At 44.3% G+C, this 25,361-nt stretch overlaps 1 protein-coding gene across 4 annotated transcripts in view; it reads left to right on the forward strand.

The window, feature by feature from the left end:
* The window catches only part of LOC126235881 (CD109 antigen-like), a 565,987-nt gene that overhangs the window by 314,337 nt on the left and 226,289 nt on the right, over positions 1–25,361 (forward strand). For 3 of the 4 annotated variants that reach the window (XM_049944808.1, XM_049944805.1, XM_049944807.1), the window contains exon 1: positions 264–473. The exons of the other annotated variant lie outside the window; for it this stretch is intronic. The gene's annotated coding sequence lies outside the window, so the exon portion shown is untranslated. Of the gene's footprint in view, positions 1–263; positions 474–25,361 lie in introns of those variants that run through there. 4 annotated transcript variants of the gene reach the window in all.

Here is a 25,361-nt window from a genome sequence, read left to right on the forward strand (position 1 = left end):
CCATTGCGACAGATGAACTACTTCGGAATTCATGGGTTCCATGGGTTTTATGTAGAGAGGAAAGTTCAGCGAATAACGTAACGTAACGAAATGTAGCTTTTGCCTGGCCTCAGCGCAGCAAAGCACATGGCCCAGGAGCGTGACTAAGGCGGAGGGCCAGGTAACGGTGAGGCCGTGGGCCGTCTGGGACGGAGTGGAGGGGGTGAACCTGGGGTGCGGGTGGGGGCCGCGAGGCTGCAGGCAGGCCGCTGTCCGAAGGAGCGTCAGTCAAGTTGGAGCCGCCGACACCTGTTGCTGTTCGTACGGTATTGCAGTCGCGCGGTGCGTGCAGTTGTGGTGCCAGCTGCCACATAGGCTCACTTTGTGGTCCGTCCCTGTAAAGTGTCGTCGGCGAGTGCGATCGTGAACGAATCCGACAGCGGAGCCAGCCTTCCTTCACGAGCAGCTAGAAGGCCAGTGTTCCACGCTAGCAGGTAAGCAAGCAGTCTAATATCGCTGCAGTGATGCGTCATCGGTGCCAAGCCCAGGTCCACAGCGTGATTCGTCGCTCGTCTTTTCCTTTCCTTATGCAGATAACGGATAAGACGGATGTTTAAAGTTTCTTTTCGCGGAGGGTCCCCGTCCACGGATAGCGCAAGATGGCGGTTGCAACCTCCATTTGATTCGTCTCCAGTTGCATTCAGACCATCTTCTCAGAGCAACCAGTGTTGCTGTGTTAAACCATGTGTAATGTTCCGAAGGTTTTACACGTCTTGTATTTAGTTATCTTCACAGCAAATTTTTTCTGTGACCTTCTCAAGCCGTGCCCCTCAGCATTTCAGTGATGTATCATTGGATAAACTTCAAAATCCCTTCGAATTTCTTTCGGTAATACCATAAGTATCGTGGTACAAAGGCAGTTTCTTTGAATATGGGATGCGTTGCTTGACGGAGGGACAGTCAGGATTTTTATTATGGGTAATCAGCTTTTGTCAAATGGCTGTCAGCCGGCCCGAGTGCCCGTGCGGTTCTAGGCGCTACAGTCTGGAGCCCAGCGACCGCTACGGTCGTAGGTTCGAATCCTGCCTCGGGCATGAATGTGTGTGATGTCCTTAGGTTAGTTCGGTTTAATTAGTTCTAAGTTCTAGGCGACTGATGACCTCAGAAGTTAAGTCGCATAGTGCTCAGAGCCATTTGAACCATTTTTGAAATCGCTGTCTTTGAAGGCGCTTGGTACACGCTTTAGATAATGAACTTATTGTTACATTCTTTTCAAGCTCTTCTGTATTCTCCATGGTGCTCCCGATGTACAAGCGATGTGATCTGTTGGTCTGTTGTTGTCTTAACAAGACCGCCGTTGTCCATCAACTAAAAAGAAACAGAAAGGGAGGGGGGAAGGAATTGTCCGAATGGTGGACGAAACACTTAAGCACAGTTGTGGTTTTCCTTCAGCTTACAATGTGGACATAGAGGTTTTACGAAGAAGAGCATTGCTTATGGTCACCGGCCTGTTTCTCTTGACAGATTAGCGAAAATGCTTGATAGTTTTACTGCCAGACTGTAGAAAACGCATGCGACATCACGAGAAAAGTTGCACATAACCACTTAGTGTCGGTTTTCACGACGGAGTCTACGAATATTCTCCAGCCGTACAACCGTGACGTTGAAACACCTGGACGTACAAAAATCATTCTTCTCGTGCTCCTTCAGCTAGTGAAATGAAAAGATAACTTCACGTATTACATAGTGGAAGGCGTTACCTGCATAGCACTTGATGACTAAGAAGTGACGTTTAACCCTGCATGCGTTCTTGAAGAAGCTCGTTTCCTTTTCCCAATAAAAGGACTGCGGGGAGAATACTTCCATCTATTTTCTAAGGGCTATGGAACTCTGGTGTTATAAGACTACGGAGAGAAAATAATAAATCGCAAGTGTTCACACAACTGTTGTTTGCAAAGTGTAGTCGAAACTACTGTATGTGGAGCTGAGGAAATTGATTAGGAAGTACCGTATTTGACATGAATTAGAAATTGGTTTGTTTTGCAGACAGGAGAAAGAAACATAGTTACGTTTAACCTATGCACTACGATGTTCTTTTTCGCCTGGAAGTATTTGGTTACCCAGAGACCTGAGGAGGTATTGTAGATGGTATGAACATTTAGCTGGTAAACGAAGGCTGTTCTGCATCGGAACTGCCCAATGGCTCCTACAGATGGACATCGTCCCTTTTGTTTACGAAGACAATGAAATGGCCCTTTGACAATGTTCTGTTATTGAATAGTTTGCATTTATGCCGCCCAGTTTCAAAAATTCGCGCGGAATGTCTTGCGCTTTATTCGCAGAAACAGAAGTTGCGTCAGGAGGAAGTCGGAACCAGAGCGACAGGATAACAGTGTTAAGGTTGCGATAGCGAAGTTCCTCTGGTCATATTTCTCTCCAGGAGAACGGACCTTTCGCAAAGCATAACAGCCTTTTATACTGATGACACTAATGGTAGCCGCAGTGGCAATCAGCCACATATTGAAACTGTGCTGGACCGGGAGTCGAATCCAGAACCCAGTATTTCACGGTCATTACTCTTACAAAAGCTTGCCAACTCCTAGCCGGCAGGGCTGGTGCTGTAAGAATGAGTTGACAGACATGCCTGGATAGCTCAGTCGGTAAAATCTTTCCTTTATAAGCAGGGATCCAGGTTTGACTTCCAGCTCGGCTTAATTTGCAGAACTCTGTTACCCTTCCCTTGTAAATAGCATTCTTGCTTTTTCTTTTTCACAGGGTTTGCATAGTTCGGGAGAAGCTCCCTATTTCAGCAGGGTTGTATCAAAGGGTAGGCTTCTATGACGACTGTACTTAACAGCTATCGTCTTACGTTGTAGAGGTCTTCTTTGTCGCCCAAGTGACGGTCAGAGTGTGTGACAGGTACATTGCATATGTAAGGAAGGTATCGACTTTACACTCTTAGAACACGCAAATAATAGACTTTCATATTTTTACAGGGAGTCTATTGTCAGAAATGAGATTTTTTTTCTCCTTGATTGCAAGACTGTGTCGGAACTGCAAAGCTTCACCTTAATATTCCACATGGGGAACCCACCCCCTGCCCCACTCATAGGTCGCTGGGATTTACTTGAATTAGATGTGTTAGGGAAGAAGTATGCTTAAACGACTGATAATGACACATTTTAGCCCCTGTAGAGATACTAGAGTTGTTAATGTTCCATCCCCTTGTCGAAAATGTGGTCGCGACTATTTTGATAGTTATAACTACACCTCAGCCTTTTAGGTTCTAAAACTCGTAAATTACATACCTAAAATAGGGTCTGTCACTTAAAAAAATAGGTTATAAAAATCATTAAATAGCTAACAAAAACCTGACATATTATGTTCTAAAAAGATAAATAGATTGACAAAAATCTGCAGTATGTTGTTGTCTATGACCGTAATTATAGTCACAGTAAATAACTAACACTTTCTCCAGCTTTTCCATTGACAAGCTGTATCTCTTGTCTGTTACTAGCATCTTATATGCAGAGAATGAGCTTTCTGCCTCAACAGATGTCACCGCAGCATATTTAAATGACGGTATTAGGCGCAATGGGACCGCACACTGATGTTCTGTTGATTTACCTAATAAGATGTCAGCCACTGTGTAGAGGGTGGTCAGCACTAACTTTAGTACCAATAGAACCTGGGACAAAGTTGATTTTTTTCTGTTATCTCTTCTACCAATCGCAGTTGCGTGTAGACTGGTTTCCCTGAATACTCCACAGCTTTGATAATAGGGACCAAAAATGCGTAATGAGATTTTATGTATGCAGTGTCGTTGGAAATTGTTGGGTCCTTCAGAAGATCTTTAGCTGAAATAATGCTAATTGAAACCTCCCGCAATTAAAGAACAATGTTCTTAATGTCTTCCAAATGCTGGCTGTAATATTTCACGGCCTCTAGCCACGTTCCCCACGGAGTAAGTATGGATTCTCGTGGAAGTGGTACGTTGGGAAGTTCCTCTCGAAATAACTGGGTTCGTGTGGTGCGTTAATAAAAACCTTTTTGATGGTTGAAACTAGCTTATTTACATGTGGAAATTTGAGACATTTCGTCTCAGCTACACGATTCATGGCATGAGCAAGGCTGGGTAAAATACTTTCAAGAATTTAATACCAACAATCATGTATACAGCTGCAACAATGTGGATTACACGTACTTTATTTTCGTCTAGACTGTAGGGGGAAAAGTAGTTTGAGTGCTTTATTAACAAAGTAAGCAATTGTTTCTTGGTTAGTCTTTAACTCCTTGCTGCAGATCAGATGAGGCAGAGAGCGGTTGTCAGGATCTAATTTTCCAACAATCAAATTAGCCACATACTGACCTTCTCTGTCACCTGTCTCATCGACCGAGATCCACATGTATGAATCGCCTATATCTTCCCTTACCCTGCTCAATGTATTTTCATGTAAAGTATCTAAATAGTTATTTCTCGGTGTGGATTCTGATGGAATGCTGCAGTGACAGTATTTCTGTAGAAAACTTTTGAACTGGCTATTTTCAGCTGCATTGAATGGTATGTTTGCTGCAACAATGGCTTGACACAGGTAAGGATGAAATTTGTTTTTGTTTGTTGCATTTGGATTAGTTAGAAACGTTTGTTTTAAGTTTGATTTATTTTTTAAATTTGCCTGGTGTTTAATCCCTGCAACGTGCTGACTTAAATGCGACCTCTGTTCTTCATAACGTACCTAAAACAAAAAGAAATGAGAAATACTTTGTGGAAGAATTTACGTACAAGATCTACTTAACAAAATTAACCTACACTAATCATTTCTAAACAATATTTTTGCATTCGCATGTGTCTGGTGCAAGTTAACTCGGGAAAAACAGTGGCATCACTGTTCTCTGAGTGAGCGTAGCAGATAAAAGGTTAACATTATACTTACGTCTTTGTTCCACACATTGCAGTGAATTACTTTTCGAACCGTAGAGAAATCAGGAAATTCTTGTAACCACTGGCGGATCGGAGATGATTTAAAGCTGGCTATTTTCGGCATCCTTGACTTTCCACAAATACACTGTCGCTGTGAAATACGAGGTGCATTCAAGTTCTAAGGCCTCCGATTTTTTTTCTAATTAACTACTCACCCGAAATCGATGAAACTGGCGTTACTTCTCGACGTAATCGCCCTGCAGACGTACACATGTTTCACAACGCTGACGCCATGATTCCATGGCAGCGGCGAAGGCTTCTGCAGGAGTCTGTTTTGACCACTGGAAAATCGCTGAGGCAATAGCTGCACGGCTGGTGAATGTGCGGCCACGGAGTGTGTCTTTCATTGTTGGAAAAAGCCAAAAGTCACTAGGAGCCAGGTCAGGTGAGTAGGGAGCATGAGGAATCACTTCAAAGTTGTTATCACGAAGAAACTGTTGCGTAACGTTAGCTCGATGTGCGGGTGTGTTGTCTTGGTGAAACAGCACACGCGCAGCCCTTCCCGGACGTTTTTGTTGCAGTGCAGGAAGGAATTTGTTCTTCAAAACATTTTCGTAGGATGCACCTATTACCGTAGTGCCCTTCGGAACGCGATGGGTAAGGATTACGCCCTCGTTGTCCCAGAACATGGACACCATCATTTTTTCAGCACTGGCTGTTACCCGAAATTTTTTTGGTGGCGGTGAATCTGTGTGCTTCCATTGAGCTGACTGGCGCTTTGTTTCTGGATTGAAAAATGGCATCCACGTCTCATCCATTGTCACAACCGACGAAAAGAAAGTCCCATTCATGCTGTCGTTGCGCGTCAACATTGGTTGGCTACATGCCACATGGGCAGCCATGTGGTCGTCCGTCAGCATTCGTGGCACCCACCTGGATGACACTTTTGCATTTTCAGGTCGTCATGCAGGATTGTGTGCACAGAACCCACAGAAATGCCAACTCTGGAGGCGATCTGTTCAATAGTCATTCGGCGATCCGCCAAAACAATTCTCTCCACTTTCTCGATCATGTCGTCAGACGGGCTTGTGCGAGCCCGAGGTTGTTTCGGTTTGTTGTCACATGATGTTCTGCCTTCATTAAACTGTCGCACCCACGAACGCACTTTCGACACATCCATAACTCCATCACCACATGTCTCCTTCAACTGTCGATGAATTTCAATTGGTTTCACACCACGCAAATTCAGAAAACGAATGATTGCACGCTGTTCAAGTAAGGAAAACGTCGCCATTTTAAGTATTTAAAACAGTTCTCATTCTCGCCGCTGGCGGTAAAATTCCATCTGCCGTACGGTGCTGCCATCTCTGGGACGTATGGACAATGCGCATGTTTCTATCTCTTTCCAGTCCGGAGAAAAAAAATCGGAGGCCTTAGAACTTGAATGCACCTCGTATTTCACCACATCCAAGCAGCAAGCTGACCGACTGCATGAAGACAGTGCAGATGCTTTAAACAGGCATTTCCGACAGGACAGAAATGCGCCGGTGACAGATCACAAGGCTCCTCCGTGCCCTGCCGGCCCATTTGACGGCTCACAGCGTCGGACAAAACCATGCGGAGCAGGGCGGGCTGGAATAAGCTGGCCTATGCTGTCGTCGTCTGACCACGAATGGCGTTCACGCAAGCAAACCAACCAATTATTATTCAGTTACTGTTTTCTAAGTAGCCGGGAAGACCAGAAGAGTAGTTTTAGTCGTACAAATTTTGACTGTTTTTTTTTAATTAGATACTATCAGGTTCTGATATGAAATTAGATATTTTAGGTACTATAAAGTTACAATAATTGATAAAATATTTTTGCGTTCTTATTAGCTGGGTAAACCACGAGAGAATGTTAGTCATAAAATATTTCATTGGATTTTTTCAGGTACCAACATGAAATTAGGTATATTTAGGTGCTACAAAACTAGCGTTTTCGGTTATAAATTGGCGTAATTCGTGTATTGTTCGCGCAAACAAAGTTGACACTCGGCACTGTGGCTGATGGGAGCGACAATAAATGGGAAATGTCTTTACGGTCGCTCCCATCAGCCACCGCGCCGAGTGTCAACTTTGTTTGCGCGTGTACTATGTACAACTTTTATTGCCTTTATTTAATGAGGAACAATGTAGGTTTTTACCAAAAATCCAAGGTCTAGTTATAACTCTGCACAGTGTGTGCATCTACGAGTGAAAATTACCGTCAGCCAGGATGCTGAGAAGCCAGACTGTTTGTTCTCTCAGGGGGTAGCGTGGCTACGTGTACAGTAGTATAGATAAGCTGGCATGGAAAGGGTCCAAGTCAAAAGGGCGGCGCGTGACGCGTGGACGTCGCATCATTCATGCGAACTGTGTGACCAGCGCTGTTGGGGTTTCCGATTCCTACAGTAGCGTGTCGGAGCCTCCGGACCTGCGTTATTCGGGACGAGGCTTAGTTCCTCGTGTCGATTAACTGCTGAACTGCACAACATACAAAGTCAGTATGTTAATGCCTCGTGAGATTCGATAGCAGTTTTTCTATCCTTCTTAGGTATTCAGTCTCAGTCATGTCAGTTTCCTCGTAATTTTACGCCGATTTGCCTAATCTGAAAATATTCCAGCTTGTAATTTCAGGCTATTCGAGGGTGTAGTTTAAGGCACCTGGGCCACAAGAGAAGCGAGTCTACACTTCATCACCGATTTCGTCCAAATGTATGGTATAAGAAAGACCCGGACAGAATGAAAGTGACAGGTGGGAGCTCCGTTTGCATAGGGGAAAGAGTACAGACCGGTAATCAGAGGGTCGTGAGGTCGAATACATATGTGGAAACGTTTTTTATTATTATTTTCAGTTTTTACGTTTAACTGCAAATAAACCGAAACATTGCTCAATATATTTTATGTATTTATATTTTGACTAAACGGATAAAAGGAAAGCCAAAGGGAAACTTTGGATTGCAAATAAATTTCGAAGCAGTGATCGTATTTAAAACCTTCACGACGTATGTACAAATAACTCACCAAGAAACAATTGTAATTAAAGCGTACAGGACAGCGTATTCCGTTAGTTTAATTTTGACCTTTGAGCACACCCCAGCAGATTTCCGGAGCAGGTTATATCGGTCCATTGAGAGATAAAAAGAAACCACATCGCGAGAAGTTTGCATCAAAATACATTCCATCGTACATCATCAGCTATCCTCTGCAATGTTTGGCGAAGTGATGCGTTACATGTGGTTTTCTGCCAGACGGTGCGATGAGATAGAATCTTTTTTGGTGGTAAACAAAGTATTCTCTCTGTTGTTGTCTTCAGTCCTGAGACCGGTTTTGATACAGCTCTCCATGCTACTCTATCCTCTGCAAGCTTTTTCATCTCCCAATACTTACTCCAACCTACATCCTTCTGAATCTGCTTAGTGTATTCATCTGTTGGTCTCCCTCTACGATTTTTACCCTCCACGCTGTCCTCCAATTCTAAATTTGTGATCCCTTGATGCCTCAGAATATGCCCTACCAACCGATCCCGTCTTCTAGTCAAGTTGTGCCACAAACTCCTCTTCTCCACAATTCTATTCAATACCTCCTCATTAGTTATGTGATCTACCTATCTAATCTTCAGCATTCTTCTGTAGCACCACATTTCGAAAGCTTCTATTCTCTTCTTGTCCAGACTATTTACCGTCCACGTTTCACTTCCACACATGGCTGCACTCCATACAAATACTTTCAGAAACAACTTTCTGACACTTAAATCTGTACTCGATGTTAACAAATTTCTCTTCTTTAAAAAACCCTTTCCTTGCCATTTCTTTACTACGTTAAGTGTCTCATTTCCTAATCTAATTCCCGCAGCATCACCCGACTTAATTCGACTACATTCCATTATCCTCGTTTTGATTTTGTTGATGTTCATCTTATACCCTCCTTTCAAGACAGTGTCCATTCCATTCAACTGCTCTTCCAAGTCCTTTGCTGTCTCTGACAGAATTACAATGTCATCGGCGAACATCAAAGTTTTTATTCTCCATGGATTTTAATTCCTAATCCGAATTTTTCTTTTGTTTCCTTTACTTCTTGCTCAGTATACAGATTGAATAACATCGGGGAGAGGGTACAACCCTGTCTCACTCCCTTCCCAAGGACTGCTTCCTTTTCATGCCCCCTCGACTCTTATAATTGCCATCTGGTTTCTGTACAAATTGTAAATAGCCTTTCGCTCCCTGTATTTTACTCCTGCCACCTTCAGAATCTGAAAGAGAGTATTCCAGTCAACATTGTCAAAAGCTTTCTCTAAGTCTACAAATGCTAGAAACGTAGGTTTGCCTTTCCTTATTCTCTCTATAGAAGCCTTTAAACAAACATCTAATTGTAAAAGTGCTGCGTGTATAATGTGTAAAAGATGCCAAGACAGTTATTTCTTCACCTCTTTTATGATGAATATCACCCCAGCATATGTAAATAATCAGCAGTAAAGTAATAGAAGTATCTAGTTTCGTTTATGAAGCTCTCTTGTGTAGCTTACAACCGCTTCCTGTAAATTTAACTGCAATCCTACATTTACCTTTGTCTTCGCCTTTGATGTTACTATCACAATATTAAGAAATACATACAGTGAGCATTATTTAGGTTTATTTACGTTGTAAAGTTGTAAGTAAAGTGAAAATTGAAAATCTAGTTTCCAAATACGGACTAGACCAACGATCCTCGGCTTGCTGCTCCGTACTCTTCCCGCTGTGCCTGGCGGCTACGCTAACGTAAATTGCTCGTGCTTCCCTCGATCCGCGCCAAAATTGCTATTTTGTCTAAACGCTTCGCTATCTGGAGATCCCACTTCGCTATCTGGAGATCCCACTTCTGCCACTTTCATTTCTGGCCGAGCCCTGCATCTACTATAAATTTGGACAAAATTGCTGATCAACGAGTAGGCGCGGTCGCCTTGTAGGAGTGGGACGAGCTCACTTCACCACAGAGTACTAGCGGCAGACAGCTATAGCCTTGATATGCTCGAGGGGTCACTACGGACGCGACGCGCACGAGCCGTGGCGGAGAAATTCTTCCCGGAGGGCGTGGAGTTCGGCGACCGCTGTTCGCGGTCCATTGTGCCGCATAATCGATCTCCGCGGTCTGATACCCCAGTCTCCAGAGGATATCGTCCCGAAATCTCGGCCAGGGCCGCGAAGCGAAGCCTTTCACGTCACAGATCGGCGAGTTGAACGGTTTGGAATGGAACGGGACAGGCAGGCGGTTTTTTACACTGCGCAGTGGGACCATTCGAGCAGGCGTGTCTACTTAAATGCTTTCTCATTTCTTAAAAGCCTGCACTTTCTCAGAGGAGTGCTGGGGAGTATCGACACTTTTTTTTCCCAAATGCTCAATTTGTCCGAACCGAGGCAGGTGGTGCAGTAATTAAGACGCTGGACTCTCATTCGGAAAGGTAGCTCTTGAAACCCCCGTTCAGCCATCCACACCGAGGTTTCCGCCGTTTCGCGAAAAGTATTACGGCAAATGGCGGTGTCGTTGTTGCGAAAGGGAAGAGGCCGGTTTCCTTCCCCAGTCCTAGCGTGTGCTCAGTCCCTAATGACCTCGTCATCGACGGGACGTTAAAGCGTAATCTCTCTTACTTTTCCATTTTGTCGTCGGCGGCTAACAAGTTTCTCCGTTTTCAGTGGAGCCACAATCATAGTAACACTGTTACTTAATAAATATATTTTCGCTCTGAAACTAAGGTTCTGTCTTTGGACATAATTTTCTGTAACAGTGGAGTTGTCATTGCCCGTGAATTTAGTACGATAGTTGTCACCCATGTGCTACAACAGAAATGTTGTGTTTGTTCTATTGACATTTTTGTAGGTTTCTGCATTTTATGTGGAATCATTATTTTCACTTTGTTGTTGTTATTCACGTTTGGGCTCTGCTGGAGGATGCGAGATACAATAAAGGTAATTTTCACAGGTGGTTTTTTTGCTTTACTTTGTGCTAGTATTACCTACATTCTCTACAATGGACTCCATTCTGTCTGTCAGGCCAAGTTGTTCTGGTCTTCTTGAGATTTTCTGGCAGGCCAGTTGTGCAGTTGTGAATTTTCTGTTCGACATTTTTTCTGTATCATACACAGACTTGGATTATTTCTGCTCCCTTCAGGTATTCTGTTACTGCCATTATGCAGTTTACCGTTTGTTTTTAGTGTTACTGCTGACACTTTTGTAAAATTCTACAACCTGTCTAGTTATTGTGACTGGCCTAACTTTTTTCAAGTGCCCAAAAAATTGTTAGCATTTCAATTGTGTGTGTGTCTAGCAGCTTCTCCCAAACTACTCAATTGATTTCAATCAAATTTGGCATAGAAATAGAAGGTCTCGTCACAAGTAAACATTGTGGGGTTTATAAACTTCTAGCCCCAATAGTAATGGAAATACAGGCTAAAACATTTCCTTTCTAGTCCTGGCATACAGGCTGTCCTGCATAACAGGCATGTTGTGTAGGAACAGTGTCAGCCTGCTAAATCAGTCTGCTTTGCAGGGCAGCCTACATGTCAGGACTAAGAAATTGTTTTATGTCATGTGACATGTAGGTTATCCTGAATGATAGGTGTGTTGTGTTGGAGTAGTATAGGCCTACTTTATGGACCTTCTTTGATTGGTGGTCTGTGTGTCAGGGTCAAATATCTGAATAATGTGTAGCCTACCCTGCATGACAGGCATGATGTAGGAGTTATATCGGCTGAATGATGACTTTCCGTTTTCTCATTTGGATTTTTTCAGTGTCTCTCCTGTCTGAAATGATTTTCAGCCACATAAAAACATTCTGGTTTGAAAACTGTGTTGTAGTATCTCAGCTTTGTGTATTTTGACATTCATTTTTTGTTATAGGTTTCTTTAGTAAGTCCATTTTGTAGCAACGAATTTCATAACTGGTCGTTTCACTTTGTTTCTAATCCTCGTTAATGAAAGATTGCTCAGGGGCTCTGTCAAAAACTTCAACATGTGTTTGGGTTGCCATCTTCTGCAGCAGTTATTGTTTTTTTCTTTCACAGCATACAACAAGTGAAAAAAGCTCTTAAATTTGTGTCGCAATTAGCTTTATAGAAGAAAATACTGGTCTTTAACATGTCGTCATCATTAGTGTTCTACCCAAAGGCTGGTTTTCCCATGGGAACTCCCTATGCTTCGTGTCTTCTGCCATCCTTTTCAGGTCCACTTAACTTCCGCTTTAACATATAACTGATACAATTAAAAAAAAAAGTTAGGTTGTATCCTGATTTGCTCATCTGATATAGTGTATTAAGTTACTGTGGTTGCTTATCCCTTCTGTACAATTCAGTTACTGTAAGAAAATTTAAGTTAATAGGTATGCAACGGATGGTTCAGTCAGTCAGAGCCTTGCACTCGAAAAGCAAGATTCCAGCTAAGTGTGGCAGTGCAGCGCACGGTTTTAGTGTCAGACGTACAAACATTATCTGGCCCACGTCAATTTTGGCTGTCTGGTACATTCTATGTGGCAACTCCAAAAAAGTTTGTGACGACTTCTGAGATCTTTGGCGATAGTCAGAGAGCACCCACTTAATTACTCCTAACATAAATCATAGAAATGTCTAGGCAGATGAAAAGAAAAGCTTTCATTCTTGGCACAGGGCACTGTTTATTATGCTGGTCCGACGTTCATATAAATAGGGTTAGAATATGAGTTAATCGTCTGACAGTGTCTGACATTTTTAATATCTCCCCAGTTCGCGACCGAGTTAGTCCCTCTGTTAACTGTATCCTATTGTAGATCCCTCGAACAAAAATCTGTGCCCAGCAGGTGAAAGAAAACACAGCCTACCCCTGTCTACAAGAATGGTAGTAGAAGTTTCACAAAACTACCGACCAGTATCTTTGACATCCATTTGTTGTAGAATCTTAGAACATATTTTGACCTGAAACATAATGAGCGGTCGCAGGTTCGAATCCTGCCCTCGGGCATGGATGTGTGTGATGTCCTTAGGTTAGTTAGGTTTAAGTAGGTCTAAGTTCTAGGGGACTGTTGACCTCATAAGTTAAGTCCCATAGTGCGTAGACCATTCGAACCAAACATAATGAGGTATCTCGAAAAGAACGAGCTCATCCTTGCCAAGCAGCAAGGAGTTCGAAAACACAGATCGTGTGAAACACAACGTGCACTTTTCTCACATGGCATCTTAAAAGTCATGGATCAATCAGGCATTTGCACTGTCTCGATTACCGAAAAGCATTTGACTCAGTACCACACATACGCTTTTCATCAAGTGTACATACCACACGAAATATGTGACTGAATTGGGGGTTTTGTGGAATGTAAAATGCAGCATGTTATCGTGGTTGGAGAGACTTTGAGTCTACCCGAGGGCAGTGTGTTGGGTCCTTTGCTGTTTATGATGTATATTAATGATCTTATGGACAATATTAATGGAAATGCCGTGTGGCTAGGGCCTCCCGTCGGGTAGACGTTCGCGTGGTGCAAGGCTTTCGAGTTGACACCACTTCGGCGACTTGCGTGTCGATGGGGATGAAATGATGGTGATAAGGACAACACAACACCCAGTCCCTGAGCGGACAAAATCTCCGACCCAGCCGGGAATCGAACCCAGGCTGCTAGATGTGACATTCCGTCGCGCTGACCACCCAGCTACCAGGGGCGGACACAATATTAGTAATAAACTCAGAGTATTCGCAGATGATGCAGTTATCTATAACGAAGTACAATCTGAACGAAGCTGTACAAATATTCTGCCCGACATTAACATTTCAAAGTGGTACAATGATTGGCATCCTGCTTTAAATGTTAAAGAATGCAAAGTTGTGCGCATCACAAAATTGAAAGAAAAATGTAGAATCCTATCAATATAGTGTTAGCGAGTCACAGTTGGAATTTGTAAACTCATACAAATACTTTTGCGTAACACTTTCGAGACATGAAGGGGAACTATCATATACCCTCAGTCATGGGTAAAGCAGGTAGCAGACTTCGGTTTATTGGTGGAATACTAGGGAAATGCAATAAGTCTACAAAGGAGATTGCCGGCCGCGGTGGTCTCGCGGTTCTAGGCGCGCAGTCCGGAACCGTGGGACTCCTACGGTCGCAGGTTCGAATCCTGCCTCGGGCATGGATGTGTGTGATGTCCTTAGGTTAGTTAGGTTTAAGTAGTTCTAAGTTCTAGGGGACTGATAACCACAGCAGTTGAGTCCCATAGTGCTCAGAGCCATTTGAACCGTTTTTACAAAGGAGATTATTTACCAAACGCTCGGGCGACCCATCGTAGAATATTGCCCGAGTGTATAGGACCCATACCAGATACGATTAGCAGAGGATATTGAACGTATACAGAGAAGGGCAGCACGAATGATCACAGATTTGTTTGAACCGTGGGAGAGAATCTCTGAGATGCTGAAAGAACTGAACTGTCATACTCTTGAAGATAGACTGAAACAATCCACCCCAATAAACTCTACTAACAGTTTCAAGAACCGGCTTTAAATGATGACTATCCTATATACAACCACCCCCACACATAGCTCCTATAGGGATAGTGAAGATAAGATTAGATTAACTACAGCACGCACAGAGGCATTTAAACAATCGTTTTTCCCGCGCTTCGTACTTGAACGGAACGGGAAAAAGCCCTAATGGCTCGTACAGTGGGACGTATTCTCTGCCATACACTTCAGAATGGTTCGCAGAGTATAGATAGAATACAGTTGTCTACGTTTCAGTGGACCAAAAAATGCCGTGACCAGCACGGAACTATAATTGAGGAAGTGTTGCAAAACAGGAGTTCAAAGATTTCCATGATTTTAAATGCCTGTAAGCTTAAGGTAGGACTATCTTCTTTGGTATATCCGTCTTCCGGCTGACACCGACTGGACGCACTCCAATTTCCTCTGTCCTGTACTTCTTCCTTACTGCTACATGGCGTACCAAGCTGCCTTCTTCCTCTTGCCTGCACAATTTCCTTTAGTGGCTCTTTGTAGCTGACAAGCCCTTCGCAGTATATGTTTTTACCCGTGCGTATAATTTCCACTTTAGTTTTTTGGGAGAGAGGGGGGGGGGTGGTTTATAACTGTCCAGGAAGAGGAAGAACTTTCAATTTTACGCAGATTATTTACGTCTTTTTTTCTTTCATGAATGTTGCAAATACTTTTATTCCAACTACACTTTGTACGTGGAGAGTCTATAACGAGTGGAAAGAGCTTGAAGGGGTTTGAGGCAACTAGAATCAGCAGGTTTGGAGTTTGCAGTGCTCTCGTGTCGTAATGTCGCGCTGCTGATTTCTGCCTGCTGGTGTCCGCGCTTTTCATTTTTTGTTTGTTTTTTGATCCTGCTTCTGCCGCGTTCTTTCGGCCGTCACTTCCGGAGGTGATTTAGCGCTTCCGGCTGGCATGGCTGGCTGTCGTGTTACGGGCACACCACAGTGCTTTCTACTGACGCGCAGCTCCCCTCTTCTGCTGCCCTCCCCCCCCACGCGCGCGCGTGCACACGCACGCGCGCGCGCGCACACACACACACACACACACACACACACACACACACAGAGAGAGAGAGAGAGAGAGTGTCTCTCTCTCTCTCTCTCTGTCTCCGTCAGTCCGTATGTCTTTCCTGCATTCTTCCATAGCCTGGTAACAGTCCTACTGGAGCACATGGTATCGTAATCACAGGAGTCAAAGTAATCGTGTACCCACTGTACATGTACCCGTTTCAAGTGCAAACGGTTTCTCAATAAACGACAAACAGTCGTATGTGGGACTTGCAGTTTGCGAGGTGCAGGTCGGGTCTATTTCGTAGGGCTGTTGACGAACGTTGTCTCAATCGCTCAACGTCGTCGTCAGATGTGCTTGGACGATCTGATGATTTCCCATGTCTTACCGAGCACCCTGTTTCTACTAAACATTTATGATGCTACTCATAAATTGTAGGCCTACTAGGAGGATCTTTAGCGTACTTGGTATGGAAATTACGCTGAACTGTTGTCGGCGACTTCGAATCTTCAAACCAAAACACACAGTTAGCATGATTGGTGTCCAGTGAAAGCAGCCATCTTCATCGCAATTGCCGCTAGCGCTCCTTACGTTGCGATTTGGCACTAGCGAACTACGTGAGATAAATCTTGATGTATTTCCCTTCAAATTGACACTACTGTGAATTAATTTATACGAATTTTCAAAGTTTTGAAGTCATCCTTGAAACATCTTGTGTATGCAATCTCACTAACAGCGCGTTGAGGGCTCAACCGTATGTTCATCGTACGTCTACTCTCTCTCTCTCTCTCTCTCTCTCTCTCTCTCTCTCTCTCTCTCTGTGTGTGTGTGTGTGTGTGTGTGTGTGTGTGTGTGTGTGTAATATGCAGCACAAGTCTGGCAAACTACGCACACACCAGGCACGGGCTTAGGCCGCAATATAACTGGCTGCCTATGACCAACTCCAGTTTAAAAAATCTACCACCATATAGGCATACCACTCCCGGCATTAGCCGAAGAACAGCGGTAGAGTTTGGAAAGAATAAAAAGGGCACGATTCCAGGCACTCCGTGTTGGGAAGTGAAGCATTATGTCCTATGCTGAAGTCGGGAATCGACGGTGCAAACAAAACTTGAAGAGGTGGGGCTGCATTACTGAGGATGCAACCTGCGAATGTGGAGAACTACAGAATGCTGAACACCTCGTGATCTGCCCGAAGTTGCCTGACGCGTGCACACTGGATGACCTGACTTCAGCAATGTTCCAGCAATGAACAATGCCGAATTCTGGGCCTCAAAATCAATTTTATATATACAAAGTCCTGTATATTTCTTGTACATTGTTTCGAATTTGTAAATATTTGTATTGTACTGCCCTCGATACGGAAATAATAATAATAATTTAATTTCCGTTTGCTCTCAAACGGCTTCGGGCATCAGTGCTCCCAGTGGTTCAGCACAGCTATGGCAGCGGCTGCTTTACGTGGCTACACGATACTGGCGGATGGGGCTGGCCGACCGCGGCTGGGGAGGACTGCACCAGAGCTGTAGGAAGCATCGTCTCCCCCTGCCCTTTTCTCCCGCTTTTTTTGTGATGCGCTATGTAGTCCATTTAAATCTCGTGCCCACCCGGCCGCCACCAGCGCTGGCTGCGGCCTTGGTCCTTTCGTTCCTTTTTGCCTGCCGGAGTCTGTTCCCCTGCAGCCTCGCCCGCTCGCAACGCCGAGAGGTGAAAGCAGAGATTGGGGACGCCATTTGGCGGTTTCCGCAGCCCACTTGGGCGCCAGATGTGCATCGTCGTCCGGTTCCCCCAGCACGGCCTCCTGCAGACATTTGTGTGCCACTTCATTGCAGGAGCGCTCTGAACAGACGTTAACTCTTGTGCTAACAGACTACACGATAAGCAAGGGACATTGCGTGTTGACAGACTGACTGGCAACAGAAGATATCTGCTTTGTCTTTTAGCAACTCGTACAAATGTTTTTAATTTTTTTTTTACAAATGATTGATTGGTAAATTGTTGCTGAGCTATGGTCACAGTGATTTCCTCTTATTTACTTGAAATTATTTACTACGGCTCAGTGCTGCAGCAAATTGTTGAATTGACTGCAAACATTGACGTACTCCATCACTACCACCCCGCCTCATAACAACAACAACAACTACTACTACTACTACTACTACAGCCATCACCACAACCATTTATTGCGTCTGTTCTCTCTTTCGACACCCATTTCGGGAAAGAAATTAGATAGAAGATTTTACTCGTCTCCAACGTAGCTTCAAATTCTGGTGTTGGTTCTTTCGTGTTTCAACTTTGTTTTCAAGAGCGAAGATTTATTTCCATGAAGAGTGGACTGTGTTCGTAGACATTCGATATATATTTAATATCTACTTTTACCTTAAGCGTGGCATCCATAGCATTGTCAAATACTCCTCTTCCAACGAGTTTTATCTTGTCCCTCGACCTCATATTTGGCTTTCATTGGACGCTGAAGACCTCCGTATCGTGCACCCGTGGTATCTTATAATAATAATAATAATCACCATCATAATCATTTTCGTGTTTAATGTTCCGCCTCTTCATTTCGTCTCGGATGCTGTATTTCCAGCTTGTTCTGAGTTTTCATCTTCTTCTATTTCCCTTCAGGTCATTTTGAAAATGATGCAATGGTAGCCTGTTCTTCGGAACCCGAATACTATACTCGGAACATTTCTCAGCGGTCTGGGATAATTCCCGATGGGCTTTATTCAGGAAATGGAGAAGATCAAAGTAAGAGTAGCGCGTTTCGCCACATGTCCATTTAGTAAGCACGAAAGCAACGCGCAGATGCTCATTCTACTCCAGTGGCAAACGCTACAAAAGAGACGTTCTGCACCACGGTGTAGTTCACTGTTAAAATCCTGAGAACGTACGTACCTACAAGAGTCAACATACGTATCCCTTCCACCCAACGTATATCTTGCGAAAAGACAATCACAATGGAATGAATAAATGTAACATATTGTACGTAAATGAGAGATGCACTACTGTTCGATTGCACAGATTATGAAAAGTCACTAGAAACAGTATGAACAGTAAACATCTAAGGGAGCGATCTCAAATGGTATGATCACGCAGAACAAATTGCAGGAAAAGCGAAATCTCCGCTGAAAGTCAGTGGAAGAATGTTAAGCAAATGTAATTCATCCACAAAATAAGTGGCTTAGAGCACAAATGGGCCACCAATTCTTGAGTATTGTTCATGTGTTGGACCTGTACCAAGTAGGATTAATAGAAGAGATGTAGATGGTCTAACAAAGAGCGACACGTTTCACCACGGGATCCGTTGGTAAGCCTAAGAACGTCACCGAGTTTCTCAACAAATTCGTGGCAGTCGCTACAGTTGAGGCGTTGTGTACCACAGGAAAGGTTATTGAAAATCCGAGAGCGTACATTCGAAAACGAGTTGAGCAACACATACTTCTTGTTGCACATGTCTGGAAGCAACCATATGGAAGCTCTGAACACCACAGCACCTTACTAGGCATGGTCCTATTTCAGATGGTAACCCGTTGCCATTTTCCGGCCTCTTCAGCTGAGTTACGGAGCAAGTTATAGGGCAAGCTACACTTGGACGTGTATTCCAAACCACGATGCAACTCGGAATTTTTCAGCACTGTGGGGTTGAAAACAATCTTCGTATTGAGACTGTTTTACTTGTGAAAGTTTATTGACAGCCGTTCTTTCCACGCACAATTCGCGAGTGGAGCAGAGAAGAGGGAAAATGATAGTGGTACCGTCTGCCACACACTGTAATACGTGTTGCAGAAGGTGGATATACGCTGAGGTGACGAGTCATAGCATACCTCCTAATATCGTGTGGGGCCTCCTTTTGCTCGGCGTAGTGCAGCGACTCGACGTGGCTTGGACTAAAGAAATCGTTGGAAGTCATCTGCAGAAATACTAAGCTGCCTAAGAGTTGCTCTCGATCATGTCCCATAAATGTTGGATGAGATTGTCGGGCGATCTGGGTGGCCAAATCATTCCCTCGAATTGTCCACAATGTTCTTCAAACCAGTGGCGAACAACTGTAGCCTGATGACATGGCGCATTGTCATCCATAAAAATTCCGTCGTCGTTTGGGAACATGAGATCCGTGAATGGCTGCAGATTGTCTCCAAGTAGCTGAACATAATCATTTCCAGTCAGCGGTCGGTTCAGTTGGACCAGAGGACCCAGTCCATTCCGTGTAAACGCAGCCCACACCATTATCGAAGCCACGCCCAGCTTACATAGTGCGTTGTTAACTTGGGTCCATGGCTTCGTGGGTTCTGCGCCACACTCGAAACCATACTGCCAGCTCCTACCAGCTGAAATCGGCTCTCATCTGACCAGGCCACAGTTTCCCAGTGGTTTAGGGTGCGATTGATATGGGGCCTTGATGTTAGCTGAGTCACTCACGTCGGTTGTCTGCTACCGTAGTCCATTAACGCCAGATTTCGTCGCTCTGATCTCACGGATACGGTAATCACACGTCCCACATTGATTTCTACCGTATTTCACGCAGTGTTGCTTGTCTGGTAGCACTGACAACTCGACGTACACACAGCTGCTCTCGTTCGTTAAGTGGAGGCTGCCAGCCACTGAGTTGTCCATGGTAAAAAGTAATGCCTGAAATTGGTATTATCGGCACACTCTTGAAACTGTGGATCTCGGAATATTGAATTCTATTACTGTTTTCGAAATGGAATGTCCCGTATATCTAGCTCCATTCTGTGTTCAAAGTTTAATTCCCGTGGTGCGGCCATAATCACATCGAAAACTTTTTCATATGAATCACCTGAACACAAATGAGATCTCCGCCTATGCATTGCCCTTCCATACCTTATGTACGCGATATACCGCCACCTGTACAGTAGGAGAATAATGGCGATCTTTTGTAGTATTGAATCACGTAGCACTCCCCCCCCACCCCCCCCAAAAAATAAAAACAGCAAACGGTGTACGCACAAAGTTTTCTTTTATTTCTCTGTTTAATTTAATATTTTGATTCTGTGTACTATCTTGAAACAGAGTGAGTCAGAATTTTTCTGTCTTTGTTCGATTTTTAAGTTTAGTACAGGAAATAACAGTAATAAAAAACCGAAAATCGGTTATTTCAGAAGCCGGTTATTTTGAGCGGTTTGTTTTAACAGTTAGGTTAAACTGGCATGGAAGAAACCGATATAACCGAAATCCGGTTATTTTAGCGATATCCACCATACCTAACTCTTACAGAAGCTATAGTGTCTCTTTTTAAATATTGAAGCTGATATATTTGAAGTAAATAATAGGACTCTGAATAATATTGTATGGACATAAACGCCAAATTTATTATGAAAATGTATTAAATTAGCTTCAAAGAAAGACTATATGGATTGCAATGTAATAAAAAGACATTATATGTATTAGATGAGATCGTAGTGCATAACGTTCTCAAAAGTAACATTATTATCTTTGTCATTGTATATAAGAGAAAAAAGATATTTAAAATCACTTCGAGTCAGATCATTTCTTCTGCTGCATGTAAGGTACGCTTGCTATTGTAAAGCGATAGCTTTTGTTCTATTTGTTCTCGTACGTAGCGAATAATTCAAGTGTGTATTCTGTGCTTAGTGAAAATATATTTACAAAAACTGAGTGCATTGTGTTACTTAAAGAACCCATGCAAACAATTCTTCCTGAATTAATAATTGCAAGAATTTATTTAGCATTTTTTCAGTCTCTGCGAAGCGAGCAGCGGTGATCTTTGACTGGCAACAATTGGCCGCCATTACGCGGCGTAATTAAATTATTTTTTAAATTTTTTTGTGTAACATATCACCACAGCCGGAGCAGAAAGAATCATTTCAAGTTATTCCGTTAACTAAAGTGCAAAGCCTCGCTAATTTTATTTCGTCAAAAAATGCTTAGTACAGTATGCCTTTATTGTGGGTCAGTGGACTTAGCCTGCATTACATTTCGCCGAAAGCATTTGAAATAATTTGTAGGCAGCCTGGCGCTCATATATATATATATATATATATATATATATATATATATATATATATATATATATATATATATCCCTTTCTTGTGTTTCATTTAATAATAATAATAATTAATAACCACAGAAAGGAAGGGATAATGCCTATCAAAAATCGTTCTTCCTGCACACCATTCTTGACTGGAACATGAGAGGGGGAAGTGACAGTGCAAAAGAAAGTACCCTCCTCCGCACACTCTAGAGTGGCTCGCGGAGTACAGACGTCGTGGACGGGACGTTGACCGCTATATGGTGTCCCTGCCTCGAGTTACTCCAAACAGCCGCAGGACGCCTCGACAGTGTCAATGCTGGCAGCGGAACCTTGAACGATTTTAGGGCCGTCTGGCTGGCGTCACTTCCGCAGTGCCGGCGTGTCAGCGGCCGCGGCCATTCTGTACGTGCCCCCCAGGACACTGGCTCCCCCGCACAGCGGCGGTCCGAAATAACTTGGCGGCCGTCGGCTCACGGCTGGGCCGACTAAATGTCGCGAGCCGCCGCACCATGGCGGCCGTCTTCCGAGGCGCGTGGTCGAGGTGCTCCCTGTGCGCGCGCAGGCTGTTTACTGCCGGCGTGCCTCCTGGTGGCAACGGCCCGCGTGAGTAAACATTATTTGTGGCTGCCTGAACACTGTGAAGAATACAGCTTGTTTGACAACTATTTATTACGATGTACAGACCAGAGTAGAGGCGCCTGTAAGCGATCACACTGGTTTGTCAAATTTGCTGTTTACTTTCAGCGGGTTTGTCAAACAAGTCTGCACACGTCCTAACCAAGTTTGTCAAAGTTTGGTGCACATCTCGTTTATTGCGCCGAGAAGTATTTTGACACAAATATCATTGGCTACCATGGCAGAAAACGGCATTTCGTAAGATTGATTTTTCGCAGTGTACACAGAAAAGAAAAGAATGGCGGTCGTCCAAGGAATGGTTCAAATTACACTGAGGCCACGAAAGCTATGAGGAAGAGCTATGCACATATACAGATGGCGGTACTACCGCGTACGCAAGGCGTGAAGGAGCAGCACATTGGCGGAGCTGTAATTTGTGTTTAGGTGATCTACACTACTGGCCATTAAAACTGCTACACCACGAAGGTAACGTGCTACAGACGCGAAATTTAACCGACAGGAAGAAGATGCTGTGATATGCAAATCATTAACTTTTCAGAGCATTCACACAAGGTTGCCGCCGGTGGCGACACCTACAACGTACTGACATGAGGAAAGTTTCCAACCGATTTCTCATACACAAACAGCAGTTAACCGGTGTTGCCTGCTGAAATGTTGTTGTGATGCCTCGTGTAAGGAGGAGATATGCGTACCATCACGTGTCCGACTTTGATAAAGGTCGGATTGTAGCCTATCGCGATTGCGGTTTATCGTATCGCCACATTGCTGCTCGCGTTGGTCGAAATCCGATGACAGCAGAATATGGAATCGGTGTGTTCAGGAGGGTAATACGGAACGCCTTGCTGGATCCCAACGGCCTCGTATCACTAGCAGTCGAGATGACAGGTATCTTATCCGCATGGCTGTAACGGATCGTGCAGCCACGTCTCGATCCCTGTGTCAATAGATGGGGACGTTTCCAAGACGACAACCATCTGCACGAACAGTTCGACGACGTTTGCAGCAGCATGGACTACCAGCTCCGAGACCATGGCTGCGGTTACCCTTGACGCTGCATCACAGACAGGAGCGGCTGTGATGGTGTACTCAACGACGAACCTGGGCAAAACGTCATTTTTTCTGATGAATCCAGGTTCTGTTTACAGCATAATGATGGTCGCATCCGTGTTTGGCGACATCGCGGTGAACCCACATTGGAAGCGTGTATTCGTCATCGCCAGTATGGCGTATCACCTGGCGTGATGGTATGGGGTGCCATTGGTTACACGTCTCGGTCACCTCTTGTTCGCATTGACGGCACTTTGAACAGTGGACGTTACATTTCAGGTGTGTTACGACCCATGGCTCTACCCTTCATTCGATCCCTGCGGAAACCTACATTTCAGCAGGATAATGCACGACCGCATGTTGCAGGTCCTGTACGGGCCTTTCTGGATAAGCATTACCTCTCACCACGGACAATGCAGTGGCCGACGGCCTTCACTTACCTGCCGAAAGCAGCAGCATTTATATAGAGTTATCGGTACTAACAGACAAACAACACTGCGTGAAAGAAGCGCTGAAATAAATGTGGGACGGTCCACGAACATATCCGTTAGGCTAGTGCTGCGGAATTTGGCGTTAATGGGCTATGGCAGCAGACGACCGATGCGAGTGCCTTTGCGACTGCACGAGATCGCCTGCAGCGCCTCTCCTGGACTCCTAATCGTATCGGTTGGACCTTAGATTACTGAAAACCGAGGCCTGGTCAGATGATTACGGGTTTCAGTTGATAAGAGCGGATGTCGGGGTTCGTGTGTGACGCAGACACTTCGAGGCCGTGGACCCAAGTTATCAACAAGGCACTGTGCACTCTGGTGGTTGCTCCATAATAGTGTGCGCTGTGTTTACATGCAATGGACTTCGTTTGTTCCCAAACGACGATGGAATGTTTATGGATGACAATGTGCCATGTCACTGGACAATTGGTTTGAAGAACATTCTGGACAATTCGAGCGAATGGTTTGCCCACCCAGATCGCCTGACATGGATAACATGGAACATTTATAGGGCGTGGTCGAGTCTGTTGGTGCCCAAAATCCGGCGCCGGCAACACTTTCGTAATTATGGATGCCTGTAGAGGCAACATGGCTCAATACTTCTGCGGGGGACTTCCAGTGGAATAAATAACTCGACTGAACACCTAAAAGTACACCAGCAAAGCACTGTGGTATTCAAACCAATCTTCGCAACGATGACAGTTTTTATTATAGTGACACTGATACTTTTTAACCATAGCATGGAGACTGTAAGCGGTGTTGTCCAGCGATCGTGTTGAGCATAAGTAGGCAGAAAGGCCCGTCATTATTTGGTTACATAATTGCCCGAAAATCTCTGGAAACAGTCGTACCCATTAATTTTCTGGGAGTGAACGTATGCACTGATTTAAAGTTCGACCACATACATCTGGGAAGAATCCTCAGGAAGCGCAGTCCACCCACGAAAGAGATACTCCATTGGTGATCCTGAGAGTGGGACGAACTGACCGAGGTAATAGAGAAGGCACAAAAAGTGAGCAACGCGTTTTGTCACAGGCTTGTTTATTAAGCGTGAAAGCGTCACAGAGATGTTGGTGCAACTCCAGTCTGCCGGAACCACGTGGCTGCTACGGTCGCAGGTTCGAATCGTGCCTCGGGCATGGATGTGTGTGATGTCCTTACGTTACTCAGGTTTAAGTCGTTCTAAGTTCTAGGGGACTGATAACCTCAGATGTTAAGTCCCATGTGCTCAGAACCATTTGTAACTGCTGTCTTTGAAGAAAACTCGCTTCGGTTCGTCCCATTGCGTATTGCTTCTCTAAAATACAGTGACTCAGTGTTTCTATATATGGTTACATCGAGATACACGGTGACAATTACTCAACTATGTGAAATAAAATCGTCGTAACTTCTGAACAGTTTGCCTTAGGACGCTCAAACTACACGGCTGGCCGCGGTGCATGAGGTGAATTGGTGTGCGCATGCACTCGCGCTTTGTTGTTGTTGGCCATGTGCACGTGAAAATGTCAGGGTACAGCGTGGCTGAGCGTATAGCGCTTGTGAAAGCCTACTATGCGAGCAGTAACATCCCAACTGCGGCTCAAAGGAAGTTTGCGACTGAGTTAAAGCTGAAGACAACCGGTCAAAATGTGCTTACAATCAAGATTCGCAAGTTTGAGAGATGTCAGTGTTGCCAATGTCGGTCTTCCAAAAAGGGTGAAAACGACTGAAAATATCGAGAAGACACGCGCTACTTTTCAAACCAGCCCAGGAACTCGAT

Source organism: Schistocerca nitens, chromosome 2, assembly GCF_023898315.1.
Source record: "Schistocerca nitens isolate TAMUIC-IGC-003100 chromosome 2, iqSchNite1.1, whole genome shotgun sequence".
Taxonomy (NCBI): domain Eukaryota; kingdom Metazoa; phylum Arthropoda; class Insecta; order Orthoptera; family Acrididae; genus Schistocerca; species Schistocerca nitens.